The sequence below is a fragment of the Salmo salar genome, unplaced genomic scaffold (assembly GCF_905237065.1).
Source record: "Salmo salar unplaced genomic scaffold, Ssal_v3.1, whole genome shotgun sequence".
Taxonomy (NCBI): domain Eukaryota; kingdom Metazoa; phylum Chordata; class Actinopteri; order Salmoniformes; family Salmonidae; genus Salmo; species Salmo salar.
Genome location: NW_025549115.1, coordinates 35,001 through 42,500, shown reverse-complemented (window position 1 = coordinate 42,500; position 7,500 = coordinate 35,001). Strand labels below are relative to the sequence as shown.

General features: G+C 36.8%; 3 non-coding genes across 3 annotated transcripts; all 3 read right to left on the bottom strand.

Moving 5' to 3' along the window:
* Positions 1 to 374: 374 nt before the first annotated feature.
* LOC123735361 (5S ribosomal RNA) lies at positions 375 to 493 on the bottom strand. Its single transcript, XR_006765443.1, has one exon. It is a non-coding gene; the product is annotated as a 5S ribosomal RNA (ribosomal RNA).
* A 408-nt stretch (positions 494 to 901) lies between these two features.
* Positions 902 to 1,020, bottom strand: LOC123735360 (5S ribosomal RNA). Its single transcript, XR_006765442.1, has one exon. It is a non-coding gene; the product is annotated as a 5S ribosomal RNA (ribosomal RNA).
* A 139-nt stretch (positions 1,021 to 1,159) lies between these two features.
* On the bottom strand, positions 1,160 to 1,278 carry LOC123735457 (5S ribosomal RNA). Its single transcript, XR_006765539.1, has one exon. It is a non-coding gene; the product is annotated as a 5S ribosomal RNA (ribosomal RNA).
* Positions 1,279 to 7,500: the final 6,222 nt, after the last annotated feature.

Genomic DNA, 7,500 nt, shown 5'->3' with positions numbered 1-7,500 from the left:
AATGAGTCTGATAAACAGACATTGCATTTTCACCAATTAGATAAGCAGCTTGAACTTTGTGTCACTGAAAAAGTAGAAGAAATTATAAACACTGTTCCCATCACTTTTTAGCACAGGTAGTTGGATAAAATACAAACTTTATTTCCTTTCATCATTTGAACAGGGCAAAGGAGCATAAAGCACACACAAGCTGCATTCAGCAACAATATTCTTGTTTGTCTTATAAATACAAGGCAGATGCTAATTGAAAACACAAGGAAATTTGATCCTATTAAAAAGTCAGGACGCTGCATTTAGTCAATTCATCATTAAATGCTTACTACAAGGCAGTGTTGCTGATGAAATAGTGCAAGAGCACACCCTCGTGGACAAAATGCTTACAGCACCTGGTATTCCCAGGCGGTCTCCCATCCAGGTACTAACCAGGCCCGACCCTGCTTAGCTTCCGAGATCAGACGAGATCGGGCGTACCCAGGCTGGTATGGCCGTAAGCGAGAAACAATCTCTTGCTACATCATATATAGTCAAAATGAGTCTGATAAACAGACATTGCATTTTCACCAATTAGATAAGCAGCTTGAACTTTGTGTCACTGAAAAAGTAGAAGAAATTATAAACACTGTTCCCATCACTTTTTAGCACAGGTAGTTGGATAAAATACAAACTTTATTTCCTTTCATCATTTGAACAGGGCAAAGGAGCATAAAGCACACACAAGCTGCATTCAGCAACAATATTCTTGTTTGTCTTATAAATACAAGGCAGATGCTAATTGAAAACACAAGGAAATTTGATCCTATTAAAAGGCAGGACGCTGCATTTAGTCAATTCATCATTAAATGCTTACTACAAGGCAGTGTTGCTGATGAAATAGTGCAAGAGCACACCCTCGTGGACAAAATGCTTACAGCACCTGGTATTCCCAGGCGGTCTCCCATCCAGGTACTAACCAGGCCCGACCCTGCTTAGCTTCCGAGATCAGACGAGATCGGGCGTACCCAGGCTGGTATGGCCGTAAGCGAGAAACAATCTCTTGCTACAACATATATAGTCAAAGTGAGTCTGATAAAACAGACATTTAGTCAATTCATCATTAAATGCTTAATACAAGGCAGTGTTGCTGATGAAATAGTGCAAGAGCACACCCTCGTGGACAAAATGCTTACAGCACCTGGTATTCCCAGGCGGTCTCCCATCCAAGTACTAACCAGGCCCGACCCTGCTTAGCTTCCGAGATCAGACGAGATCGGGCGTACCCAGGCTGGTATGGCCGTAAGCGAGAAACAATCTCTTGCTACAACATATATAGTCAAAATGAGTCTGATAAACAGACATTGCATTTTCACCAATTAGATAAGCAGCTTGAACTTTGTGTCACTGAAAAAGTAGAAGAAATTATAAACACTGTTCCCATCACTTTTTAGCACAGGTAGTTGGATAAAATACAAACTTTATTTCCTTCCATCATTTGAACAGGGCAAAGGAGCATAAAGCACACACAAGCTGCATTCAGCAACAATATTCTTGTTTGTCTTATAAATACAAGGCAGATGCTAATTGAAAACACAAGGAAATTTGATCCTATTAAAAGTTCAGGACGGTGCATTTAGTCAATTCATCATTAAATGCTTACTACAAGGCAGTGTTGCTGATGAAATAGTGCAAGAGCACACCCTCGTGGACAAAATGCTTACAGCACCTGGTATTCCCAGGCGGTCTCCCATCCAAGTACTAACCAGGCCCGACCCTGCTTAGCTTCCGAGATCAGACGAGATCGGGCGTACTTTTTTTTTTTTTATCTTTTATTATGAAAAAACACATAATATTTACAATATTCAAACAATAATAATAAAAAAGGATGAACAATTCATCCTTTTACAAAATCAAAAAGAAAAGAAAATAAAACCAATTAATAATTAAAAGCAAGTTTTCCATTTTGATCAATTTCGATAAAAGTGCTCCCCCACACAAACAGTTTTTCAAAATTACATCCTCCATATTTATATATTAGTTCAATATCTTTCTCTAAAATACTTTTAAATAAAACCTCCACACTCACAATTTTCCCTTCATAATGTCCTAAATTCCTTCTTTGTCTTACAGCGTATCTAGCATGGCTAAGAACAAAATTCATCAAATTAATATTAAAAACTTTGCTTTTCCCATTTATACCAAATAGAAACAACCTCCTCCACTCAATCCCATTTACAATATCTTCTCCCCAATGTTGTTCTAAAAGCCCCTTTATAAACTCATGAAACCCTTGTAATCTACTACATTCAATAAAAAAGTGCATAAAATTTTCCACCTCCGTACCACAAATATCACATTCTCTTTTAATGTCTCTATTTATTTGATGTAAAACCACGTTCGTAAAAATCCTATTATGTTTCAATTTAAAATCATTATCTTCACATTCTATAGAATTATATTTGACATTGACATTCTTCCATATTGATTTTACATCTATATTTACAAATACCCTAGACCACACTTTTTCTGAAGCAGGAGCTTTTATCTCTCTTAAAATACATTTTTCATAAATCTTTTTAACTTTCAAACCTGATAAAACATGTTTCTCCCCATTACTTTCATAATATAAAACCGGTAAACCCTTAGCTCTCTCAACCACCTCTGTATTTATTAAAAGCACCCATTCTTCAGGAATACACCCTAAAATTCTCTTATACATATTATCTACTGTAGTTTTGCTTATTTCATCTTCCACTTCACAAACATTATCATAAATCGCTTGTACAGTAAGGAACCCTGGAATGACCTCGTATAAAATATCCCCAATCTGTCTCATCCCAGCCCTCATAAAATATTTACAAAACAACATCTTATTATTATATTGTATCTTGGGATTTAAGAAAATTGGCTGATTTAAAATATTGTCTAAAATGGTACACTCATAATAAATATTTGGTAAAAACTCCCCCAAGCTTCAAACACTTCTCTATAAAACAATGGTATATTACTTAACATTTCTTTTTTCATGCACATCAATAAACCATTGTCCCCCATCCTCCCAACCTCCTGCAAATACTCCTTAAAAAATCTTTTCCATCCATAATCTAGTTCACCATATAAATATTTCCGTACCATTTTAACTCTAATTGCTTTTTTTCCTTACATTTAAATCCACCAACTTCAAACCCCCCCTCCTCATAACCTGCAATCAATGTTTTAAAAGAAATTTTCGCTCCTTTCCCATCCCATAAAAAATCAACTAAAATCATATTCATTTCAGATAAAACCCATTCTGGTACATCTAAAACGTTCATGACATGAATAAAAATTGACATCAGCAAGGAATTTACAACAATTACTTTCCCTTTTAATTTCAAAGCCCTCCCCCTCCACATATTTACTACCTTCCTAACTTTGTTTATAACCCCACTCCATGTCAGATCCCTAGCTTCTTGTTCCTTCACCCCTAAAAACACACCTAACACCTTAAAATAATCATTTACCACCTTAAAAGGAAAAGTCCCTCATTATTCTTCCCAACATACATTATTACTGACTTCTCCATATTCACTTTAGCTCCTGAGGCTTTCTCATATACTTTAAAACACTCCATCACCCTTTTAACACTTCCCTCATCTCTGACTGTAATTGTGGTATCGTCTGCATATTGATGAATTAAACTAAAACCTCCTTGCGGAGTCTCTACACAATTTATAAAATGATCTTTTTTAAGGTATGCCGCTAAGGGTTCTACCGATAAAACAAACAATAAAGCTGATAAAGGGCACCCCTGTCTCACTGATCTCTCAAGAATAAAAGAATCTGTTAAAATCCCATTACATTTAACCCTACTTTTAGCCTTTCTATATAATAATTTTATCCATCTTATAATTCCATTTCCAAACCCATACTTTTCCAGTACCCTAAACATAAAATCATGTTCCACCCTGTCAAAAGCTTTATTAAAATCTATACTTAAAACAATTCCCCCTATCTTATCGCTATTCATTTTATTTATCACATCTCTAAGTGTAGTTATGGTATCTGCTATATCTCTTCCAGGCACACTATAATTTTGTGCAGGTGCTATAATATCATTTAAAACCATCTTCATCCTATTTGCCAGTATCTTAGCTAAAATCTTATAATCTGAGTTTAATAAACTAATTGGCCTATAATTTTCTAATTTCAATTTACTCCCCTTATTTTTATATAAAATCGATATCAGCCCTGTCAACATGGAATCTGAAACAGTATTATTGTCTTCCATATATTGATATACTTCTAATAAAATAGGTGCTAAAATACTTTCATACATTTTATAAAACTCTGCAATTAGTCCATCTACTCCAGGACTTTTATTTATTTGTAAACCCTTAATTGCATCTTTCACTTCATCCATTGTTATCTTCCTATCACACATTTGCTTATCCTCAACACCAATTTGCACATCCACACTACTTAAAATCTCTTTTACACACCCCTCATCCACCTCCCCTTTCTTAAATAAATCCTTATAAAAATTCTGTACCGTTTCTAATATCTCCACATAATCAATTACCACTTCACCCTTTACATTTTCAATCTCACTAATATATGATTTCATCTGTTTAGTTTTCTCTAAACCAAGAAAAAGCAGCGTACATTTCTCCCCTTCTAAAACATATTTTGCCCTACTTCTTATAATTGCACCCTTACACTTATCTATTTCACATTTGCTCAATTTTTCTTTTAAATCTAAAAACTTTTCAATAGTATAATCAGGATCACTATCACATTTCTTCATTTCTTCATTCAATTTTGTTCTTAAATAATTTTCTGCTCTTGTCATCCTACTCCTCTTCTTCCTTGCATATCTAATACTAAAAACTTTTATTTTTTCTTTAACATTTTCCCACCACTTGCACTTATCATTCCCTTTTTGCCTATCCTCCATTTCATCTTCTATCAAAGATTTAAGTTGTTTCCCGTATTCCTCATCACCTAGATACCCTGCATTCATACACCATATTCCCCCCCCTTTCCTTTCCTTATCTAACCCCACCGAAAATGTTAACCCAGCATGATCACTAAAAGTTGTAAAAATATATTTAATATCCTTCATAAAATTCCTTAACCCTTCATTTACTAAAACCAAATCTATCCGTGTCTGTTTCAATTCCCCTAAAACCACCTGCCTTCTAGAAAATTCTCTCTTATTAGGATTCTCCTCCCTCCATATATCAATTAAATTGTTTTCAACCATCATCTTCCTTAAAACCCCCCTAGATACGTCACTTCTAAAAATAGCTCCCCTTGTCATATCTAGTCTATCCATTTTTACATTAAAATCCCCAACTAAAATACAGTTTCCCTTGCACCATTTCGCTAATTCTAAAAATAAATTCCTTCTCTCTATTTCATTATTCGGCGCATAAATATTTATAATCCTAAAAACCCTACTCATATACTCAAAGTCTAAAATTAAAATCCGCCCATTATTATCATTATATATCTTCTTCACATTTTCTACTACATCCTTCCTTATTAAAATTGCAACCCCACATGAATTCCCCCCTACCATTGTTTACATAAATAAAATCCCTCCATATTTTCTGTACTTCTAAAACACACATATTATCCCAGTGCGTCTCTTGAATACATAAAATATCAGAATTCTTTATGTGTACTATTCTATTAAATTTTCCTATTGTTCTCAACCCATTCGCATTTATCGACATTATTGTGACCATACTAATAAATAATAAAATTATAAAATATAATTTCATTATCCTCTACCTTTTATCCAGTTTCTTTCCTCTTCCACCCTTTCTCTCCCCCCCTCCGCTGCTTTCCTCTTCCTGTATCCTCCTCTCATTCTTTCAAACTTTTCCCCATCATCCGAGTCCGATATCTCCTCCAAGTCCATTTCATCCAGCCAACTTTTCTTCTTTACACCCTCGTCCGTTGTGCTCCCCGTGTTCATCGCCGATTCTGGAATGTTCGTTGTGCTCCCCGTGTTCATCTCCGTCTCAATATTGTCGTTCGTTGTGCTCCCCGTGTTCATCGCCGTTTCTGGAATGTTCGTTGTGCTCCCCGTGTTCATCTCCGTCTCATATATTGTCGTCGTTGTGCTCCCCGTGTTCATACCCGTCTCTGTTATTGTCATTAAACTTAAAACCCTCTCCATTTCTTCACCCCCGAGTTACTTGTTTGTGCTGTGCTTTCCCCTAAAACCTGTGAGTCCCCCGAGCTTCCCCCAGTCCACTCCCCCCTCCTCCTGAAAACTCCATCTTCTTATTTCCGAATCCATGCTGCTCCCAATTTCGTTAATCTTCTGGTCTTCCTTCTTCTCCCTTCTTCCTTCCTCCGTCTCTCCACCTTCCACCACATCATCTCCTCCATCTTCTTCTCCTTCTTCCGACAATACAACTGCTTCCTCGAATAGTACTTGACTCCCCTCTTCAGTCATAACTTCTCCACAGTTGCATTCCGCCAATCTCTTTCTGCATCTTCCACAAACATTCCTTTCCTTCTCTCCGACACACTCTCTCGCATAATGGCCTTGATTGCCGCACTTGAAACACTTGAATTCAGGGCAATCTTTAACTATGTGCCCAGGTTGTATGCACAATCGACAAACTCTGACCTGCTTGTCATGGATCACCCTGAAGTATTCAGCTCCTTCCAGCGTCTCAATTTTTGTGGAATATGGCAATGATGTGACTTTTTCCGTAAATTTAACTTTACAGAACCTTGTTCCGTCAACCACCTCCATTCCAGGCCAAACTCTCCTCCTTATCTCCGATACGGCCGTTACTCCCCAGCTTCTCAACTTGTCCAGTATCACTTTATCTTCTATATATACCGGTAGATTCATAAAAGACACCACCAATTCATTAATATTCACATCTCTCGCCAGTATCTTGTTGTCCTTTATCCGTATACCGTCCATTAGCCGTTCTTTACCTTTTCCGTTTCTCATCGTAATTTCATATTTCTTATCTCCTTTCATTCGGCATCCCACCACCTCTCCACACGTCTCCTTAATTGCTCGTAGTAATTCCATCGTCGTCACCTTTTCTTCTCCCACCAACTCAATTGCCACCGTGTATTCTTTTCCATATTTCATTCCTCCTTTTCCGTTTTCCTTCCGTTGCGCATTTTCGTTGTCTTTGTCCGTTCCGTTTGTCGTTGCCATGTTGTCCGTCATTGTGAATCAAAAATGAAAGCGAAAAAACCTCCCCCAGGCAGCAAAACTGCAGGGGGGGAAAACTAAACAAAACTAAAAACTATCCAAATAAAAAACAATAAATTATATTGCAAAATCCAAAAAAGAAACGAAAATAGCTCTCGAGCAAACACTCTCAAGCAAACACTCACAGCTCAATTACTCGCACCTGTCGTCACTTCTCCAATCAAGGATTAGCGCCCCCAGGCTGGTATGGCCGTAAGCGAGAAACAATCTCTTGCTACATCATATACAGTCAAAATGAGTCTGATAAACAGACATTGCATTTTCACCAAATTAGATAAGCAGCTTGAACT